Source organism: Marmota flaviventris, chromosome 2, assembly GCF_047511675.1.
Source record: "Marmota flaviventris isolate mMarFla1 chromosome 2, mMarFla1.hap1, whole genome shotgun sequence".
NCBI classification, from domain to species: Eukaryota; Metazoa; Chordata; class Mammalia; order Rodentia; family Sciuridae; genus Marmota; species Marmota flaviventris.
In genome coordinates, this window is record NC_092499.1 from 156,039,214 (window position 1) to 156,051,364 (window position 12,151).

The 12,151-nt window shown below is 37.9% G+C and overlaps 1 long non-coding RNA gene across 1 annotated transcript; it reads right to left on the reverse strand.

Moving 5' to 3' along the window:
* Nucleotides 1-796: 796 nt before the first annotated feature.
* LOC139704580 (uncharacterized) lies at nucleotides 797-7,769 on the reverse strand. Its single transcript, XR_011706454.1, has 3 exons — nucleotides 7,634-7,769; nucleotides 6,505-6,568; nucleotides 797-922 (listed from the first exon to the last, which is right to left on the reverse strand). It is a non-coding gene; the product is annotated as an uncharacterized lncRNA (long non-coding RNA).
* Between the last annotated feature and the right edge of the window lie 4,382 nt (nucleotides 7,770-12,151).

Sequence of the window (12,151 nt, forward strand, 5' to 3'; positions counted from 1 at the left end):
TTCATTGTGATTGGGAAGAAGACTTTTTTATGATTTCAAACTTTTAAACTTATTAAGATTTGTTTTGTCTTTTTAACATAATCCTGGAGTGCATGCCAGGTGAACTTGAGAAAAACATGTATTTTGTACTAAAATTATACATTTTAGGGGGTGGAGAGAGTTTATTGTTTTTTTGTCTGCTAGGCCCAGTTACTCTCGTGTAGTTCAAGTCCTCTATTTCCTTATTGAGCTTATATGTGGTTGTTCTATTCATTCCTGAAATATACTACTATTGAAATATACTACTATTATCATAGAACTGTCTCTTTTTTTCTTTAATTCTGTCATTGTTTTACTCAAATATTTAGGAGTTCTAATGTTTAGTAAAAATATATTTATAATTGTTTTATCTGTTTGGTGATATTATCTAATGTTTTGTCTCTTGTAATAGTCAGTGAACATACCTACACTTAGAATTTTTAATTGATTCTTATTATTTATACTGCTACTATAACAATAATGCCCTATGGCATATCACATACCATTTCCCCTGTGTGCCTACACAGGTCACACGGTGGTGGCATTTAGTAGCTACTTCCTTAAAAGGCTCTTCATTGATGTTTTGAGAGACCTTAGGTTCTGCCCATTTTAAAATTGTGAGGAGCTAAAATAAAACTTTGCTTTTCATGATGTTGTTCAGAGGCCTAAATGAGATGAAGAGTGCAAAGGGCTTAAAAGAAAGCTAGACATAGCGTAAAGTTTTGGTACGCAGAAACTTTGGCTGTGTCTATGTGGGTATTCTCACCTCATTGACAGCAGTCTCCACAGCCCTCCAGCAATGGTCCAATGCTGATGGGGCTGGCCCAGCTTCACTGGGGGCATATCTCTCTAGTCCAAACCTCCTTCTCAGTAAAGGTCTCAGTCATACTTGATGGCAGCTTCCCTGGAATGCATGGATTTAGGCCGACCTTCATTGCTGGGCCATGGGAAAGAGAGCTCTTAGAATTGACAGTAGAATAAGAAAAACAGAACAAACCCAGACAAGAGACAACAAAGCACATTCATCTGACCTGAATATTTCTCCTTTATAGTTTTTTTTTGGTAAGGATAAATATTAGAAGAATTCACTCTCCTGTTTTCTCCTAGGCAAGGGTTAATATCCTTCTTTGAGAGATGGGGATAGAGATGGTTTTAAAATTGAAGAGTGAGAAGCTTGCAAGTAAATGTCTGCATTTGAGATGTCATGTGATGTGGTCCAGAAGATAAGTGGATCCAAGAGGAGATCTAGCTGGCTCCTGCCATAGGCTAATACCTGACAAGGGTTCTTTGCATGATGTTCATGTTCTTCAGTCCTTTTTACCCAGACACAGGGACCCAGCTGTTGGTTCCAACTGGCAGTGAGATGGGCTGATTGTGTGGGCTACTCTGCCCCACAGCCCAGAGAGGGAAAAGACTGTAGTTTAATTTATATTTTCCTTTATGTCTGATCATCAGGTAATACCACATTAACACCCCCAAGCACAGTGAGCCCAGATCTTGCATGAGTGGAGGTCCAAGTGTCAGGGCCAGGTGAGCAAATCCTGGGCTGAGTTCAGAAATTAATTGTGGCTGCATAGCAATCAAAGGTGTGTGAACTGCCTACATGTGCACGAAGACATCTCTGGACTAATCTTGTCCTATAAAGCTGTTAATATTCAGACTCTGGGGCAATCCTAACAATCAGAAATAATTTTACACTCCAGCTTCGAAAGCTCTTTTTCCTGACCCCCCCCCCAAAACGGAATAAAACAAACAAACAAATTTCATGTTCCATTCATCAGTGGAGTTGATCATCTCAATTTTAGTGAAGAAAGGAAACCAGCCACCATACCCACTGGTCCTTGTTCTTCCTTCACAAAGTAATTTGAACTTTTTTCAAGTCTTCCTTGAGCTCTTGTCTATTAAATGTTCATAGTGTTTAAACCATGGCAGAGCCCTTGTACTCAAGAATAGGGGTCTGAAATTGCTAGGTGATAAATGTAGCAATGTTTCACAAACTTGAAAAATTACTAAATTTTGATGATGTTAATTATGAAGAAATGGCAAAAATCCTTGGTTCCCACCATTGCAGGTATGTCCCCCCATCAATTTAACAAAATGCACATATTTTTCTGAGTCATAGGGCAACAGATATTTATATTAGAAGATGGAAAGTACTGAGAAGGGAATAAAATCTCCCAAAACCACCTCAGAGAAGGTAAATGCTAACACCATTGAAGTATTTTCTCATGTGAATACCATACAGATTTAAACAATTAAACTGAGTTAGAGTCTTACAGAATATATTGCTGTCCAGCATTGAAATAGATTTCCATATACAAATATTTTCCATGGCATGAAAATGTTTCTTTCAAATGCTATTTTTCATGACTACCTAGTAGTATTCAGTTAACTGTAACACCCAAGTTTATTTAATCTATCTATTTCCTATCATTGACCACGGTAGCTATTTCCAAAATTTCATAGTTCTAAATAAAAGAGTGTCAAACCTTCTTGGGTGTACATATTTGCATTTAGTTCATTCTTTTTTCAGGATAGATTCCTACAGTTAGAATGACTGGGATGTGATGCATCACATATTGAAGGTTTGCCAGGCTCCCCACCATTTGTCTTCCATAAATGTGGCACAAATTCTGCTTTCCACTGCATTCCTGTGACCTACTGTCCTTCCAGCCACTGTGTACCTGTGCTCCTCATTGATTTCAATGTGCTTTTTATGAGATAGTCAGATGTGACCTAAGAGGAGACACAGGAGAGACAAGAAAATAAGAGAAGGGTCACCACATCCCCTGCAGAGCCACAGGAGAAGGACCAGGTTTTTATCAAGCAAGAGGGGAGAGTGTGGGCCATAGCTTTTTATTTTAGTTTCAACGGGAAAGGCAGGAAAGGCAGAGTCTTCAATTTATGATTAGTAGTTTAAGTAACTTTGGAGGGCTTTGGTGTATTGTGTGGTCTCTAGTTGCCTGGTGCCTGGCCCTAGGCTGATTAAGGCAGAGAGATATTGCCTCCTGTGGTGTAAGGACCAGAGAGAGAAGGAAGCAGAAGTTTGGCTCAGAATTTTTGGTTGGTGTGTCAAAGCCTTGCTCTGGACTGGAGTTTCTATCTCTAAGAATTGGCTCACAAAAGGGACAATCTTTCTCCAGCTACAAGTATCTTTATTTTATTTTATTTTTCTTTCTTTGCTTTTTTGATGTTAGCAAACAGCATAGTATACATAAAATTAAAAACATACTATGATACAAGTTAAAGAAACTCATAAGCCCTGCTCTTATGTCTGAACAGCAACATAGCTGTACTGCCTGGGGTATTTACAGGGACAGCAAATCTCCATTCTGTGATGATTCCACATTCAGGTTTGATAAGTCCTGGGAAAATGGAGGTAGGGTTTGTAATGTTTGGATAGTTTAAGCTATTCATATGTCATTAATATCTTCTTACTAGTTAATATAGAAGGAAAGCATTTCCCCTTGGAATTCACCCCAGGGCCTCAGTCTAGAACTGCAATCTCTCTTGCCAGTCACTGGACATACTGTATTTCTCTGGTTTGGGAAGCTTTCCAGGGGAGCAGGGAGAGAAGGGGTCTCAGGACAGGTGGGTGTGTCAGGGAAGGCGGAAGGTCATTGAGACACATTGTAATCCATGTTCTCCGTTTACCAGGCTGACCCTTGTCAGGAATCTGGTAGGCCAGGAAAAACTCTTCTGGCAGCAGAGGATTTATTTCCCTTCTCACATTGGCAGGGACAATCTAAGTCATAACCACTAGAACTTCTGAAGGAACTTCTGTCAGAGATGCCAGTTTGTCAGCTAAATGTCTTCCTGCCACTTTGTGAACAAGGGGCACAGTGTGACAGTTCTGTATAGGAGCTCAGCGTGGCAGAAAGGGAACTAGCAGGTAAGGCTATTAACATAGAAGTAAGAGTAGTAACAATAGTGATAGTTATTAAGCATCTCATGGTACCAAGCCCAAGAGACAGTCTTCTTTGAGCATCAAAGGGCATTGTGAGGTTACACCAAGTTACTTCAAACAACCTCAAAACCACTGCATGGTTGAAATGATTGTCCTACCAGTCTGAAGTGGCAGGCAGGTCAAGTGGCAATTTCATCTCCAGAATTACGGACAAGTTCTGTCATTTTGCCCAAGATTCTGTGGCCAGAATTCAATACAAACCGAAGTCAGTCTCACTTTCTCCAATTGAGAACATTCTTTCCTATTTTGCATTGCTGTTTTCAAAGATGAATGCAACATTTGTGTTGTGGTTTTTTGCTGAGACCATAGAAGCAACATGAGATATTGATCACACTTAGCTAGAGTTTAGAGAACTTGAACTTCTCCCCTGCACAGACTAACCACCAGGATTAAATGTTTTCTCTCTGAGGGATACAAAGAGGGTCCTTTCTTTTCTGTTTATTTTTATTATTATTTATTATATCTGTGTGTATCTATCTATCTATCTATCTATCTATCTATCTATCTATCTATCTATCTATCTATCTCACCAGATTACACTCTGACATTATCACAAGAGCAATGAAATACAACCAGCTCCAATTCAGTCCCCCCTATCCTCCTCACCTCCACTCCACCAATCTGTCTTCAATCCCTTTACAATTTACTTTTTTTAAAAAAATTAGTGTCCTGTATATGTATACAACCCATGCTGGGACCTACTGTGCCACGTGCATGAACTCACATATGAAAGTTCTCTCAGATTCATTCCATTGTTTTTACCTTTTTTGATCTCTTCTTCCTTCTTCTCAATCCCTTCATCTAATCTACTGATCTTTCCTCTATTTTTTTTTAAAGAGAGAGATGAGAGAGAGAGAGAGAGAGAGAGAGAGAGAGAGAGAGAGAGAGAGAGAGAGAATTTTAATATTTATTTATTTTAGTTCTCGGCAGACACAACATCTTTGTATGTGGTGCTGAGGATCGAACCCGGGCCGCACGCATGCCAGGCGAGCGTGCTACCGCTTGAGCCACATCCCCAGCCCTATTTTTAAGAAATTCCCTCTCTCAGTTTTTTCTTTTTCTTTTTATCCTGCCCCCTTATTTTGGATTAGCTCCTGAATATCAAGGAAAACATTTGACATTTCACTTTTTGGAACTGGCTTATTTCACTACATAGTCTCTAGTTCCATTAATTTATGGGCAAATGCTGCTATGTCAATATGACCGAGTAATACTCCATTATGTGTATATACCACATTTTCTTTATCCAGTCATCTATTGAAGGACACCTAGGTTGATTCTGTAACTTAGCTATTGTGATTTGAACTGCTATAAACATTTATTTGGCTACATCATTGTAGTATGCTGATGTTAAATCCTTTGAATATAAACCAAGGGGTGGGATAGCTGGGTTATATGGTGGTTCCATTTCATGTTTTTTGAGGAATCTCCATTCTACTTTCCAGAGTTGTACAAATTTGCAGTCCCACCCACAATGTATGAGTGTACTTTTACCTCCACATTCTTGCCAACATTTATTATTATTTGTATTCTTAATGATTGCCAATCTGACTGGAGTGAGATGAAATGTAGTTTTGATTTGCATTTCCCTAATTGCTGGAAATGTTGAATTTTCTTTCATATATTTGTTGACCATTTGTATTTCCTTTTTTGAGAAGTGTCTGCCTAGTTATTTTGCACATTTATTGACTGGGCTATAGGTTTATTGGTGTTGAGCTTTTGAGTTCTTTGTATATTCTGGATATTAATGCCCTGAGGAGCAGGTAGAAAAGATCTTCTCCCATTCTGTAAGCTCTCATAGAGAGTCCTTTCTTGTCTTTAGTGACAAAGCTTACATATAATGGTATCTGAAGCCAGAGGTCAAAATCAGTGTCTTGGCTTCTAACAGACTTCTTATTTTACAATGCACCCAAGTCCCTGCCCTGCGGAAATGATAAAGCTGAGATTTATGGGCAGCCATATCTGCCAGTCCCCTGCATGCACCCTTCATCCTTCCATCCATCCATCCATTTGTTTTTTTCATTCATCTCTTCACTGAATTTTTTGCTATTAAGCAGCTTGAAAATAAACTGTTCTTGTATCAGTTAGGATAAGGTTGGTTGTGCTATAGTGACTCACAGTCAATGAATTTAAGCAACCAAAGTTGATTTTATGTGCAGTTTCCATGTCCACTAGAGGCTGTCTGGAGACTCTGCTCCATGTCATTCTTACTCTGGGACTCTGGGTGATAGAGTGTCCATGACCTGGAACATTGCTGGTCACTATAGCAGAGGGAAGGAGAACTCTGGAGGCAATCAAACACTTGGGCCTACAAAGGGATGATTGTTTCATTTCTGTTATGAAGACCAAAGCCAGCTGCATGGTGTCACATGTGCAGGGGACCAGGGAGGCCAATCCCTTTCTGATCCCGGAGCGCCAGTGTGCCCATTGCTTGCTCAACAGCATTACTGACCACTAGTATCCCTTCTGTTCTGCAGACCAGTGGTTTCTAGTCCCTTGGTGATGAGACAGTTACTCACCTTGATTAAAGCAGGAGCTGTTCTTTGGTCTGGGGCTGATGTTGACATGAAGGATCAAGCATGGCTTTTAAAAGAAGGGGAACAAAGATCTCAGGCCACAGGTTGGTAAACTTTGCCACTTGGAAACTGTTTTCCTCACAGAAAATCAGTGTTTCTTTGCTGCATATGAGGGAGATAGAAAAGGGAAAAGCAAAACAAAACAAGCCGCACGTGCACCACCCCCAACAAACGTGTCCTCAACTCCTCCCCATCCCTGCCTTTGTCCTTTGTTCTCCCTCTTCCTTCTTGGCCCACAAGGCCACTGTTTCATTTGGGTCATTTGAATCACTCAAGTATTTCCTAACTTGAAAAAGAAAAATAAAAAGAAATGGCCCCAATGACCAATACCAGAGACATTTTATAATTGCTTGTCTCCCCCCTCCCCCCAATCAGTTTTTTGACTCCTTGTCTTCCCAGAGCTGTGGCTTTGCTTTCTGTGCTTGGTGCTTTATTTCTTCAGACTTGGCCACAGGAAACTTCCCCTCCCTTCGGGTGACTGCAAAGCCTGCTGTCTACTGTGCCTGGGAAGGACAGGCAGAGTCTGCAGGCCCCTTGCCACCTGGCCTCATGTCTGACGGGTGCTGCATGAAATTGCTTGGAGACAAGAAATTGCTTGAAGCCAGAGACCACAGCTTGTGGCTGTATCTGGCAGTCACTTCCTTTCCCCAGGCAAATCATAAATTTCCCGGTGATGGGCTGCTCTCTTTGGGAACATGGGATGCACAGTGGCAGCCGGAGGTCTTACAGTATCACAGAGATATGGAAAAAATGCAGAAATATTTGGGACCAACTGCTATCCTTCTACCCACTTTGCACTCTGTGGCCTTGGCTTCTGGCGTCTTGACAACACAATGATCAAGATAGGCATGGTCGACCAGGAGGACTCTGCTTGGGGACACGAGGGGTCACACCCTTGACCTGAACATGGAGGCTCCAGGCTTCAGAAAAGAGATCAAGTTGATAAGGCTGAAATCAGGGTCTCCTTGTCACCCACAACCAAGTGAAGCAAGGACCTAGAGTCACACTCCCAGGTCATCAACACTCTGACTTGCAATCTTCCCACTAGGTCCGAAAGGAAAAGCCAACACACCTCTCCCATCAGCTGGGTGCAGCTCTCTGCTCCTCTCTTGATCTTGATCAGAGAACCTCGACACTGACAGCCACTGACATCAGTTATTTATCTGCCTCTGGAGGTTATTTATCTCACTCCAGAGGCAGATGGCCATTTCGGAAGTCACCCCCTGCCTGGCCTGCCAAGCCAAGGCACTGCACTGATGCCCTCACTTCCTCCTAGCCCGTCTGAGTTTTGTTTCTTTTTCAGTTCCTCCTTTTGTCTCTTCCATCTCCAAGGAGGGGATTCTCAGTTACTCCTCTCACTAGTACTGGCCTTAAGTTTAACCTTTGGTTTTTTCCTCCACAGTTCTCAACTGCTCCATTTTTGTGAGTAAACCACCTTGCACATACAGACACATGTGTACACAACACTCCACACAGAGCACACAAAAATCCATGCAGACACACAGACACAACACAGATATATACTACGTGCACACAGACACTACCCAAATGTGCATATACCATACACTTACATCACCCATAGACAGACATCACACACAAACACACAACATACATTCCACACAGACCACAAAAAAAAATATATACCACACATAGGTATGCCACACAAACACATGCACATCACATACACATGTGTCAATGTAATTTTAATAGGAATTGCATTAAATCTGTATAGTGCTTTTGGTAGCATGGCAAATTTGACAATATTAATTCTGCCTATCTAAGAACACGGGTGATCTTTCCATTTTCTAAGGTCGTCTTTAATTTCTTTTTAAAAGTGTTTTGTAGTTTTCATTGTACAGGTCTTTCAGTCTTTCAACTCCTTTGTTAGATTGATTTCCAAGTTTTTTTTTTTTTTTTGAGAATGGGACAGTTTTTTTTTGTGAACGGGACAGTTTTCCTAATTTCTCCTTCAGTTGATTCATCATTGATGTGTAGGAATGCAATTGATTTTGAGGTGTTAATTTTACATCCTGCTAATTTTCTGAATTCATTTATGAGTTCAAGAAGTTTTCTAGTTGAGTTTTTTGGGTCTTCTAAATATAGAATCATGTCATTGGCAAATAGGGATAGTTAGAGTTTTTTTTTTTTTCCTATTTTTATCCCTTTAATTTCTTTCTTCTAATTGCTCAGGCTAGAATTTCAAGGACTATGTTGTATAGAAGTGGTGAAAGAGAACATCCTTGTCTTGTTCCAATTTTTAAAGGTAATTCTTCCAATTTATCTCCATTTGGAATGATATTGGCCTTGGGTTTAGCATATATAAATTTTACATATATTCATAAAAGCTATACATATATAAATTTTACAATGTATGTTCCTACTGTCTCTAGTTTTTCTAGTGTTTTGAACATGAAGGTGTGCCATATTTGTCAAATTCTTTTTCTGCATCTATTGATATAATCATGTGATCCTTTTCTTTAAGACTGTTGATGTGATGAGTTACATTTATTGATATCTGTATGTTGAACCCACCTTGCATCCCTGGGATAAACCCCACTTGATCATGGTGCATTATCTTTTTAATATGTTTTTGCTTGTGATTTGCTAGTATTTTATTAAAATTTTTTGCATCTATGTTTATCAGGGATATTGGTCTAAATTTTTTTTTTTCCTTGATGTGTCTTTGTTTGGTTTTGGTATCACGGTGCTACTTGCTTCATAGAATGAATTTGGAAGGGTTCTTTCCTTTTGTATTTCCTGGAATAATTTGAGGAGGATTGGTGTTAGTTCTTCTTTGAAGGTGTGGTAGAATTCTGCAGAGAATCTGTCTGGTTCTGGGCTTTTCTTTGTTGTTAGACTTTTGACAGCATCTTCAATTTCATTGCTTGAAATTGATATATTTAAATTTTCTATGTCTTCCTGATTCAAATTGGGTAGGTCATACATCTCTAGAAATTTGTTGATGTTTTCAAGATTTTCTATTTTCCTGGACTATAAATTTTCAAAATTGTTTCTGATTATCATCTGTATTTTCAGTAGTTTCCATTGTAATATTTCTTTTTTCATTATGAATTTTAGTAATTTGAGTTTTTTCTCTCTCTTTTTTGGCTAAGGGTTTATCAATTTTATTTACTTTTTTAAAGAACCAACTTTTGGGTTTTTTTTCTGAATTTAAAAAAAATTAATTTCATTCATTTTGGCTCTGATTTTAATTATTTTCTGTCTTCTACTGCTTTTGGTGCTGATTTGTTCTTCTTTTTCTAGGGCTTTGAGATATATTGTTAGGTTATTTATTTCTTGATTTTCTATTCTTTTAATGAATGAGTTCAATGCAATCAACTTTCCTCTTAGAACTCATAGTGTCTCAAAGATTTTGATAAGTTTTGTTGCTTTCTCATTTACCTCTAAGTATTTTAAAAATTTCATCCCTGATTTCTTCTGCTATTTATTGTTCATTCAATAGCATATTATTTAGTCTCTCAGGTGTTTGGATAGCTCCTATTCTTTGTTTTATCATGCATTTCTGATTTTACTATATTATAATCTGATAGAATGCAAGGTATTATCTCTATTTTTTTTTTTTTTTTGTATTTGCTACAAGTTGCTTTGTGACCTAGGATATGGTCTATTTTAGGGAAGGATCCATGTGCTGCTAAGAAGAGGGTGTATTTTGTCATTGATCAATAAAATATTCTATATATGGCTGTTAAGTCTAAATTATTAATTACGTTTTTTAGTTCCTTAGTTTCTTTATTTAGTTTTTGTTTGAAGGATCTATCTAGTGGTGAGAGAGGTGTGTTAAAGTCACCCAGTATTATTGTGTTGTGGTCTTTTTGGTTCTTGAAATTGAGAAGAGTTTGTTTGATTATGTAGATGCTCCATTGTTTGGGGCATAAATATTTATGATTGTTGTGTCTTTTTGATGTAGAATTCCCTTAAGCAGTATGAAATGTCCTTCTTTGTCCCTTCTGATTAACTTTGCCTTGAAGTTCGCTTTACATAATAATAGAAACCCCTGCTTGTTTATGAGATCCATGAGAATGAAATGTTTCCCCCATCCTTTTAACTTCAGTCTGTGGATGCCTTTGTGGTGAGTCTCCTGGAGATAGCATGTTGTTGGGTTGTTTTCTAATCTAATCTGCCAGTCTATGTCTTTTGATTAAAGAGTTTAGGCCATTTACATCCAATGTTATTATTGAGAAATGAATTTTATTCCCTGTGACTCCTTTTGATTTACTTTCTTCTTAGATTGACTATTATTGTAATTCCTCCCCTTGCTGGTTTTCACTTTTATTTTTCATTTCTTCTTCATGAAATATTTATCAGAATATGTTTTGTAGTGCAGGCTTTCTAGTTGTGAATTTTTTTTAACTTTTGTTTATTGTGAAAGTTTTATTTCATCATCAATTCTGAACACTTAATTTTGCTGGGTATAATATTCTTAGTTGGTATTCATTTTCTTTCAGTGCTTCCCTATATTGTTCCAAGACTTTCTAGCTTTGAGAATATGGGTTGAGAAATCAGTTGAGATCCAGATTAGTTTCTCTCTAAATATGACCTCTCATTATTCTCTGTAGCCTTTAAAATTTTATTCTTATTCTGTATATTAGGCATTTTCATAATAATGTGCTTGGGTGTGGGTCTGTTGTAATTTTGTATATTTGGGGTCATGTAAGCCTCTTGTATTTGATTTTCCATTTTATTCTTAAAGTTTGTGGAACCAAGTTTGTTGATTCCACAAACTTTGGGAAAGTTTTTAATATTATTTCATTGAAAAGATTGTGCATTCCTTTGATTTGTGTCTCCAAGCCTTCATCTATTCTGATAAATCTTAAGTTTGGTCTTTTCACATTGTCCCATATTTCTTGGAATTTCTGTTATGGTCTCAGACATCTTTTCTCCATGGTCATTATTTTCAAGATTGTATATTTTGTCTTCATTGCCTGAAACTCCAAGTGGTCCTAGTCTGTTGGTGATGATTTCTATTGAATTTTTAATTTGGTTTATTGATTCCTCATTTTGGATATTTTTGCTTGATTTTTTTTGAATCTCTTTTTTTAAACAGGTGCAATCTTTTTTAAAAAATTTTTTATTCTAATTTGTTATATATGACAGCAGAATGCTTTACAATTCATATTACACATATAGAGCAAAATTTTTTATATTTCTGGTTGTACACAGTATGTTTTTTTTTTTTTTAAGTCCTTTGGATATAGACCAAGGAGTGGGATAGCTGGGTCAAAAGGTGGTTCTATTCACAGTTTTACAAGGAATCTCCATACTGATTTCCATATTGGCTGCACCATTTTGCAGTCCCACCAGCAATGTATGAGTGTGCCTTTTCCCCCACATCCTCGCCAACACTTATTGTTGTTTGTATTCTTAATAGCTGCCATTCTGACTGGAGTGAGATGAAATTTTAGAGTAGTTTTGATTTGCATTTATCTAATTGCTAGAGATGTTGAACATTTTTTTCATATATTTGTTGATTGATTGTATATCACCATCTGAGAAGTTCTGCTCAGTTCCTTGGCTCATTTATTAATTGAGTTTTTTTTTCTGTGTGTGTGTGTGTGTGTGTGTGTGTGTG